This window comes from Salmo salar, chromosome 04, assembly GCF_965601325.2.
Source record: "Salmo salar chromosome 04, fSalSal1, whole genome shotgun sequence".
Classification (NCBI taxonomy): Eukaryota; Metazoa; Chordata; class Actinopteri; order Salmoniformes; family Salmonidae; genus Salmo; species Salmo salar.
In genome coordinates this window covers 30,886,305-30,896,407 of record NC_138294.1, presented here as the reverse complement: position 1 = coordinate 30,896,407, position 10,103 = coordinate 30,886,305, and positions in this window count along the sequence as shown.

Genomic DNA, 10,103 nt, shown 5'->3' with positions numbered 1-10,103 from the left:
AGTCTATTCTTGTTCTGAGAAATGAAGGCTATTCCATGTGAGAAATTGCCAAGCGACTGAAGATCTAGTACAATGTTGAGTACTACTCCCTTCACAGAACAGCGCAAACTGGCTCTAACCAGAATAGAAAGAGGAGTGGGAGGCCCCGGTGCACAACTGAGCAAGAAGACAAGTACATTAGAGAGTCTAGTTGGAGAAACAGACGCTTCACAAGTCCCTAACTGCTAGCTTCATTAAAAGTACCAGCAAAACACCAGTCTCAACGTCAACAGTGAAGAGGCGACTCTTAGATGCTGGCCTTCTAGGCAGACTGTGTCATGCTCAGCGGGTTGGCGCGTTTTTTGAGGGTGACAGTACTTTCTCCCCGTCTTCTTTGGTTCGGGTGTAGCTGGTCTCCTGGGCGGTGGGGATTATCGGGGGTTCAACCTAGTTGTTGATCCGGGTGTAGCTCGTCTCCTGCGTGGTGGTGGTGGTGAGTGACGAGAGAGAGAGAGAGAGAGAGAGAGAGAGAGAGAGAGCGAGAGAGAGAAGAGACTAGAGAGAGAGAGACAGAGAGAGAGACGAGAGAGAGAGACGAGAGAGAGAGACGAGAGAGAGAGACAGTCAGAGAGAGACTAGAGAGAGACTAGAGAGTCAGAGACTAGAGAGAGAGAGTCAGAGAGAGTCAGAGAGAGAGTCAGAGAGAGAGTCAGAGAGAGACTAGAGTCAGAGAGAGACTAGAGTCAGAGAGAGACTAGAGAGACGAGAGAGAGAGTCAGGGAGAGACTAGAGAGAGAGAGTCAGAGAGAGACTAGAGAGAGAGTCAGAGAGAGACGAGAGAGAGAGAGTCAGAGAGAGACGAGAGAGAGAGTCAGAGAGAGACTAGAGAGAGACGAGAGAGAGAGAGTCCGAGAGAGAATCAGAGAGAGACGAGAGAGAGAGACGAGAGAGAGAGAGAGTCAGAGAGAGACGAGAGAGAGACAGAGAGAGAGACGAGAGAGAGAGACGAGAGAGAGAGACGAGAGAGAGACAGTCAGAGAGAGACTAGAGAGTCAGACTAGAGAGAGACTAGAGAGTCAGAGACTAGAGAGAGAGAGTCAGAGAGAGTCAGAGAGAGAGTCAGAGAGAGAGTCAGAGAGAGACTAGAGTCAGAGAGAGACTAGAGAGAGAGTCCGAGAGAGACGAGAGAAAGAGTCAGAGAGAGACTAGAGAGAGAGAGTCAGAGAGAGACTAGAGAGAGTCAGAGAGAGACGAGAGAGAGAGAGTCAGAGAGAGACGAGAGAGAGAGAGAGAGAGAGAGTCAGAGAGAGACTAGAGAGAGAGAGAGTCAGAGAGAGACGAGAGAGAGAGAGAGTCAGAGAGAGAGAGAGTCGGAGAGAGAGACTAGAGTCAGAGAGAGACTAGAGAGTCAGAGACTAGAGAGTCAGAGACTAGAGACTAGAGAGACTTGAGAGTCAGAGAGAGACTAGAGAGAGAGAGTCAGAGAGAGACTAGAGAGAGAGAGAGTCAGAGAGAGACTAGAGAGAGAGAGAGACTAGAGAGAGACGAGAGAGAGAGTCAGAGAGAGAGAGAGTCAGAGAGAGACGAGAGAGAGAGTTGGAGAGAGACTAGAAGAGACTAGAGAGAGTGAGAGTCAGAGAGAGACTAGAGAGAGAAAGAGTCAGAGAGAGACTAGAGAGAGAGAGTCAGAGAGAGTCAGAGAGAGAGAGTCAGAGAGAGACTAGAGAGTCAGAGAGAGACTAGAGAGTCAGAGACGAGAGAGACTAGAGAGTCAGAGAGAGACTAGAGAGAGAGTCAGAGAGAGAGACTAGAGAGAGACGAGAGAGAGAGAGTCAGAGAGAGATGAGAGAGATGAGAGAGAGAGAGTCAGAGAGAGATGAGAGAGAGAGAGAGTCAGAGAGAGAGAGAGAGTCAGAGAGAGACTAGAGAGTCAGAGAGAGACTAGAGAGAGAGAGTCAGAGAGAGACTAGAGAGTCAGAGAGAGACTAGAGAGAGAGAGTCAGAGAGAGACGAGAGAGAGAGAGTCAGAGAGAGACGAGAGAGAGAGTCGTAGAGAGACTAGAAGAGACTAGAGAGAGAGAGTCAGAGAGAGACTAGAGAGAGAGAGTCAGAGAGAGACTAGAGAGAGACTAGAGAGTCAGAGAGAGTAGAGAGAGAGAGTCAGAGAGAGACTATAGAGAGAGAGAGTCAGAGAGAGACTAGAGAGAGAGAGACTAGAGAGAGACGAGAGAGAGAGTCAGAGAGAGACGAGAGAGAGTCAGAGAGAGACGAGAGAGAGAGTCGTAGAGAGACTAGAAGAGACTAGAGAGAGAGATTCAGAGAGGAGAGTCAGAGAGAGACTAGAGAGAGACTAGAGAGAGAGAGTCAGAGAGAGACTAGAGAGAGAGAGTCAGAGAGAGACTAGAGAGAGAGTCAGAGAGAGACTAGAGAGAGAGAGTCAGAGAGAGACTAGAGAGAGAGAGTCAGAGAGAGACTAGAGAGAGAGAGAGACTAGAGAGAGACGAGAGAGAGAGAGAGTCAGAGAGAGACGAGAGAGAGAGACGAGAGAGAGAGAGTCAGAGAGAGACTAGAGAGAGAGTCAGAGAGAGACTAGAGAGAGAGAGTCAGAGAGAGACTAGAGAGAGAGAGTCAGAGAGAGACTAGAGTCAGAGAGAGACTAGAGTCAGAGAGAGACTAGAGAGAGTCCGAGAGAGACGAGAGAGAGAGTCAGAGAGAGACTAGAGAGAGAGAGTCAGAGAGAGACTAGAGAGAGAGTCAGAGAGAGACGAGAGAGAGAGAGTCAGAGAGAGACGAGAGAGAGAGAGAGAGAGAGAGAGAGAGTCAGAGAGAGACTAGAGAGAGAGAGTCAGAGAGAGACGAGAGAGAGAGAGAGTCAGAGAGAGAGAGAGTCAGAGAGAGAGAGAGAGACTAGAGTCAGAGAGAGACTAGAGAGTCAGAGAGAGACTAGAGAGTCAGAGACTAGAGAGTCAGAGACTAGAGACTAGAGAGACTTGAGAGTCAGAGAGAGACTAGAGAGAGAGAGTCAGAGAGAGACTAGAGAGAGTCAGAGAGAGACTAGAGAGAGAGAGAGAGACTAGAGAGAGACGAGAGAGAGAGTCAGAGAGAGAGAGAGTCAGAGAGAGAGAGTCAGAGAGAGACGAGAGAGAGAGTTGGAGAGAGACTAGAAGAGACTAGAGAGAGTGAGAGTCAGAGAGAGACTAGAGAGAGAAAGAGTCAGAGAGAGACTAGAGAGAGAGAGTCAGAGAGAGTCAGAGAGAGAGAGTCAGAGAGAGACTAGAGAGTCACGAGAGAGACTAGAGAGTCAGAGAGAGACTAGAGAGTCAGAGACGAGAGAGACTAGAGAGTCAGAGAGAGACAAGAGAGAGAGTCAGAGAGAGAGACTAGAGAGAGACGAGAGAGAGAGAGACTGAGAGAGATGAGAGAGACGAGAGAGAGACGAGAGTCAGAGAGAGACTAGAGAGTCAGAGAGAGACTAGAGAGAGACCGAGTCAGAGACGAGACTAGAGAGTCAGAGAGAGACTAGAGAGAGAGAGTCAGAGAGAGACGAGAGAGAGAGAGTCAGAGAGAGACGAGAGAGAGAGTCGTAGAGAGACTAGAAGAGACTAGAGAGAGAGAGTCGTAGAGAGACTAGAAGAGACTAGAGAGAGAGAGTCAGAGAGAGACTAGAGAGAGAGAGTCAGAGAGAGACTAGAGAGAGACTAGAGAGTCAGAGAGAGTAGAGAGAGAGAGTCAGAGAGAGACTATAGAGAGAGAGAGTCAGAGATAGACTAGAGAGAGAGAGAGACTAGAGAGAGACGAGAGAGAGAGTCAGAGAGAGACGAGAGAGAGAGAGAGTCAGAGAGAGACGAGAGAGAGAGTCGTAGAGAGACTAGAAGAGACTAGAGAGAGAGAGTCAGAGAGAGACTAGAGAGAGACTAGAGAGAGAGAGTCAGAGAGAGAGAGAGAGTCAGAGAGAGACTAGAGAGAGAGAGTCAGAGAGAGACTAGAGAGAGAGAGAGAGACTAGAGAGAGAGAGAGACTAGAGAGAGACGAGAGAGAGAGAGAGTCAGAGAGAGACGAGAGAGAGAGAGTCAGAGAGAGACTAGAGAGAGAGTCAGAGAGAGACTAGAGAGAGAGAGTCAGAGAGAGTCAGAGAGAGACTAGAGAGAGAGAGTCAGAGAGAGACTAGAGAGAGAGAGTCAGAGAGACTAGAGAGAGTGAGAGTCAGAGAGAGAATAGAGACTAGAGAGAGAGAGTCAGAGAGAGACTAGAGAGAGAGAGACAGAGTCAGAGAGAGACTAGAGAGTAGAGAGTCAGAGACTAGAGAGTAGAGAGTCAGAGAGAGACTAGAGAGTCAGAGACTAGAGAGTCAGAGAGAGACTAGAGAGAGAGAGTCAGAGAGAGACTAGAGAGAGAGACTAGAGAGACTAGAGAGTCAGAGAGAGAGACTAGAGAGTCAGAGAGAGAGAGACTAGAGAGTCAGAGAGAGAGACTAGAGAGTCAGAGAGAGAGACTAGAGAGAGACTAGAGAGAGAGAGAGTCAGAGAGACGAGAGAGAGAGGAGAGAGAGAGAGTTAGAGAGACTAGTGAGAGTCAGAGAGTCAGAGAGAGACTAGAGAGAGAAAGAGAGAGTCAGAGAGAGACTAGTGAGAGTCAGAGAGAAAGAGAGAGTCAGAGAGAGACTAGAGAGAGTCAGAGAGACTAGAGAGAGACTAGAGAGAGTCAGAGTCAGAGAGAGACTAGAGAGAGTGAGAGTCAGAGACTAGAGAGAGACTAGAGAGAGAGAGAGACTAGAGAGAGAGAGACCAGAGAGAGAGAGACTAGAGAGTCAGAGATCAGCCTTAGGCCTGAATAGAAGTGTCTTTATTTGGAGCGGCAAAGTAAACAGAACAAGTTCAGAATTGTATTTCACCGCCGTATATGTAGGATACTTATTTTAATAAACATTTTTAACTGAGCATTAAAGATGTACTTAATTTGTGGAGACAAAAACAAAAACTACAGGTGATGTATAAAAATGTAAAGAATGTGAATGATGGATAATAAGATGACCATTGGATAGAAACATATTCATTGTGGATTGGAGCATTGTTGTCTTGTTGTCCCAATTCATCCATTGTTTGCTCCACAAGATCTAAAACTGTTACGTACCTCCTAGTAGGAGGGAGGTGCAGGAATCAGGAGCAGGAGAGCAAGGAAGTCCCAGTGGCACAATCGTTTATTCAAGGAGTCCCAAACAAACAACAACATGTGGGAAAAACACGCTAAAACGAAGTCGTCACACACAGGGAAGAAACGCAACACACGGAGGAGAAATTTCTACTCCTAGACGAGTAAATCAAAACGGTAACATACCGTGAGCAAAGAAAACCCCATGGTGCATACACGCACCCCTAACAAAGTAACACTGAACAATCCCGCACAAAGACTAGCAGGCAGCGGGGTGTAAATAAACCCATCAAAATCAACAAAATGAACACAGGTGTGATAAAACAGACAGACACAAACGAAAAGGAAAAATGGATCGGTGGCAGGTAGTAGGCCGGCGACGACGACCGCTGAGCGCCGCCCGAACAGGGAGAGGAGCCACCTTCGGTGGAAGTCGTGACAAAAACTGTATATAGAAAGACTTGCAAAGACAAGTTGAACTAGCTCTATTAGGCAGGGGTGTCAAACTCATTCCACAGAGTGCCGAGTGTCTGCGGGTTTTTGGTTTTTCATTTCAATTAACACCTAGACAACCTAACCAGGTAAGGGGAGGTCCTTAGTAATTTGGGACCTTCATTTACAAATCAAGGGTGGAGCAAAAACCTGCAGACACTCAGATCTCCCATGGTAGGATTTTGACACATATGGATTAAAGTAATAACCACTCAAACTAGTTTAATCAGGTGTGTAGATGTTGCCCAGAACCAAACCCTGCGCCCACCAATGAAACTCCATAGACCGTAGCCTAGCTCTAGCTAGCTGAAACTGTTGAGTAGCCCTATAGCTAAGATTATCATTGAAAACCTTGATAGATCAGTGAAAATGCATAGTGGTTTGAGAAATGTCGTAAAAAGCTAGAAATCAATCTCCACAACATAACATACTAGCGATTACAACCACATTGTTTTATTGCATACTTCACTTACAGGGAAAGAGGATGATCGCATGGGAGGATCGGGTACGTTCCAAGTTCCCTTCTTTGTTCAAGTCATTATGCGCATTTGTGTTGTAGGTCAACATATACACATATTCTGCACAGAATAAGAATATACATTCAAACTGCCTGGAAAAGCGTTTCTTAGATTCATTTAATTTTATATTCATAAATAAACCGAACAACGCAGAAAGTAACCTCCCCTGCAGCCGATTGTGTTGACGAGCTGGAACTCGCTCCACATTACAGTACTGATCTTGGGTCAGTTTTCCGTTATTTTCTCATATGACTTCGGGAGAGAAAGCAACATCACCCGCAAGGGTTTTGATCGGCCAACATATGTTTCTGACTGCAATGAGCGCAACAACACCCAAAAATATTAAGTGAAATCAAGCATAGAAAACAGTATTTGCCATTGATAATGTATTTAAATGTTCCCTGGCAAAGAACCCAAAGACTGCCTTTTATTTTTTGCATTTATTTCATTATTACTTAATTTACATTAGTTTCTTAATTCTATAGTTATATTGTTTTTTGTAATAGCCCGTATCTCAGACGACCAGAACCTGAATAATAATCACCATACTTACTTCACAAACAATAATTATACTAGTACTGCACGGACACATAGTAGGATACTGACACTCACTCCGTTGGTTGTCGTGAATGGGTATGAGGGCTGAACACGCCACGACCCAGACCCTACTGTTGTCTATTACACATACCAATGCCTCATTCAGGTGCTATCGGAGTTCTCGGAAATTCCTGGTTCCAACTGGGAAGTTTCACTTGAATTACACAACATATCCAAGATGGCGTAGCAGTGCGGACGTGTTTGTCGTTGTCCCGTGTAAATTTAGCTTTTTGTCTTTTTTGTATATATTTCAATCTCTTTTTCCATTTTCCATTTTATTTGTTTATTTTATGAATGTGAAATGTCAGAATATTAGTAGAGAATGATTTATTTCAGCTTTTATTTCTTTCATCACATTCCCAGTGGGTCAGAAGTTTACATACACTCAATTATAATTTGATAGCATTGCCTTTAAATTGTTTATCTTGGGTCAAACGCTTCAGGTAGCTTTCCACAAGCTTCCCACAATAAGTTGGGTGAATTTTGGCCTATTTCTCCAGACAGAGCTGGTGTAACTGAATCAGGCTTGTAGGCCTCCTTGCTTGCAGATGCTTTTTCAGTTCTGCCTACACATTTTCTTTAGGATTGAGGTCAGAGCTTTGTGATGGCCACACCAATAGCTTGACTTTGTTGTCCTTAAGCCATTTTGCCACAACTTTGGAAGTATGCTTGGGGTCATTCTCCATTTGGAAGACCCATTTGTGACCAAGCTTTAACTTCCTGACTGATGTCTTGAGATGTTGCTTCAATATATCCACATCATTTTCCTGCCTCATGATGCCATCTATTTTGTGAAGTGCAACAATCCCTCCTGCAGCAAAGCACCCCCACAACATGATGCTGCCACCCCCGTGCTTCACAGTTGGGATTGTGTTCTTTAGCTTGCAAGCCTCCCCCTTTTTCCTCCAAACATAACGATGTTCATTATGGCCAAACAGTTCTATTTTTGTTGGAGCAGGATTGGAAAGGCTGCCTGCTGGTGTATGCTGACAGCGGGCGTGGGGACAACTTGCGAGGGGAGATGGGGGATCAGGTGCGCACCGGGCACTTTGTCCTGGCGTCCACGCGGCGGTACAGCTCCAGCTTTGATCTGACCAACCGGACGTGCCACAGGCACCTGCTGCCCTGCTCGCACTCGCGCCACTGCCGCTCCTCTTCAGTCCTTAATGTGCTGGTGCCACCCTACGAGCTGTTCAGAGTGGTGGCGGTAAAGAAGGTACCTAACAAATGGAGAGGTGCTCTGACATGGCACTTCTACCTGGAGTCTATCGGCACTATGACCAACCTCAACTGCGCTATGACTTCTGCCATGTAAACAGCAAGTCAGTTTGTATAAAGCTCTAAGCCAGGGCTGTCCAACCCTGTTCCTGGAGAGCTACCCTCCTGTAGGTTTTCACTCCAACCCCAGTTGTAACCAACCTGATTCAGCTTTTCAAGCAGCTAATTATTAGAATCAGGTGCACTAGATGAGGGTTGGAGTGAAAACCTACAGGATGGTAGCACTCCAGGAACAGGGTTGGACAGCCCTGCTCTAAGCAAATAAAGTTTGTTTGAGGAATCGATGAATTGATTGATTTTAAGATTTTTCAGTAGACGCTACTACCCACTACTCAGAGCCATAAACATGGATTGCAATCATCAGTCTTTCTCTCTCTATGTATAAAACACTCAAATCTACCTACCTAATGTACCTATACATCTCTCTAAACTCGAAATCCCTCAACAGTCTCTGCAGTGGCAATTTGGTAGATGTGGCAGTACAGTCTGTGGTGATGTCTCCCTAGTAGAACATTCATACAGCAATGATGTTTTTCTAGTAGACCTGCCAGTGTCTGTCTCCAATTACGGTCTGCATCCTCCAAAAGCCCCACATGCTCATTCGGTGCATCCAACTCAAATGTTCCTTCTCCATAAACACTTCCCTCTCCATCTCCCTGCCTGCCCAAAGCATGTCCGCCAGCTCCCAGCATTGGTCGGGCTCCAGCAGGAACCACCACTGGGAATCGGAGGTTAGGTAGCGTCGGACCTCCCTGCCCAGCGAGGCATCCCCTAGCTCTCGCAGACGGTGGAAAAGTGCCAGTGTGGTCTGAGGGTAAGGCTCAGCCTTGATCGCCTGCTTAATGTATTCTGCCGTGATCTCTGTGATCCCCTTCGAGCCTGTGACCTTTAAACCTTTCCCTAGACATACTAGATCTAAGAGAGTATGTTAGGGTGTTGTTGAGAGGCCAAAGAGGAAGCAGAGGAAGAGGTCATAAGTTCTGTGCATATTCCGTAAAACCCTGTCCACCGGGCATCAGTGGAGGTCTAAAAGAGTTGCTCTCCTGAACGTCCCTTTCAATTGATCAAAGAGTGTAGTAGGTTTCTCCTTTTATTTGTGTAGGTGAGAAACATGTGCAGAGCAGCTAGGTAGTCTTGAATGCCTGTGTACTAAACGCGGTACATTTCCTCCAGGTACATCTCACAACCTGCGATGAGCGGCCTACACAACCTGTGGAATGTGGAACTTTTGGAGACATCGATTCCGCGTTCCTTCACATCACTATCGCTGAATATGAGGCTTCCTCTTCCCAGTTGTAGAAAAGCCAGCTTCCCAAGCTTACGAACAACCTCTCTGGTTGATTCTGTGTTCACCATTTTGATCGTTCTTCAAACCGATCCAAACAAGCAAAAAGTGAGTGTATAGTTACGTCAGAGTGTCTATCTCGACACTCTCCCTCCTCAGCATTTTCTAAAATGGCCGCCAACATCTCCCAGCACAACGGTGTTTGACACAGGACGCAGTGGTTCCGTGATGACTCTAGGGCAATAGCTTTCATGACTATGGAGATAGCTTTGTGCACCAGACTCTGATCACCAAACCTCTTTCTAAAGAACTCCCTCTTCTGGGTGTCGTCAAAGCCCCGTATCTCCGTCAAGCACTGTTGTTGGGGGAGGAAGTCGATGGGGATCGTCAAGCTTGATCGTTGCTTCCTCATTAGCAGTGGGCATATCTGATGGTGGCCTTACGGTTCGCGTGGCAGCATGCCTATCGTTGTGCCATTGGACGTTGCCCTTGGTGATGAGGAGCTCCACATAGGAGTGTGTGAGGCAGTGGCTCCGCACCTCTTGTCCTGCTGGGGTTCCATCACACAATGATGCGCACCTCCCTCTCAGATCTGATTGGAGCTTCTCTCTGACTCCTCCTACTGCTGGGACACACAGAGAGAGAGAGATCGTGAATTGTTTAGATTGTTTAGGAATTTTTGCAGGTGAACAATTTATGTATGCATGCCTACAAGAGAGAAACATTCTGATTGAAACTAAATCTATTATTGTCTCTAGTGAACTTAGCTCTAAATGTTGTGTGCACAGTGAGATGAGCTACAGAAG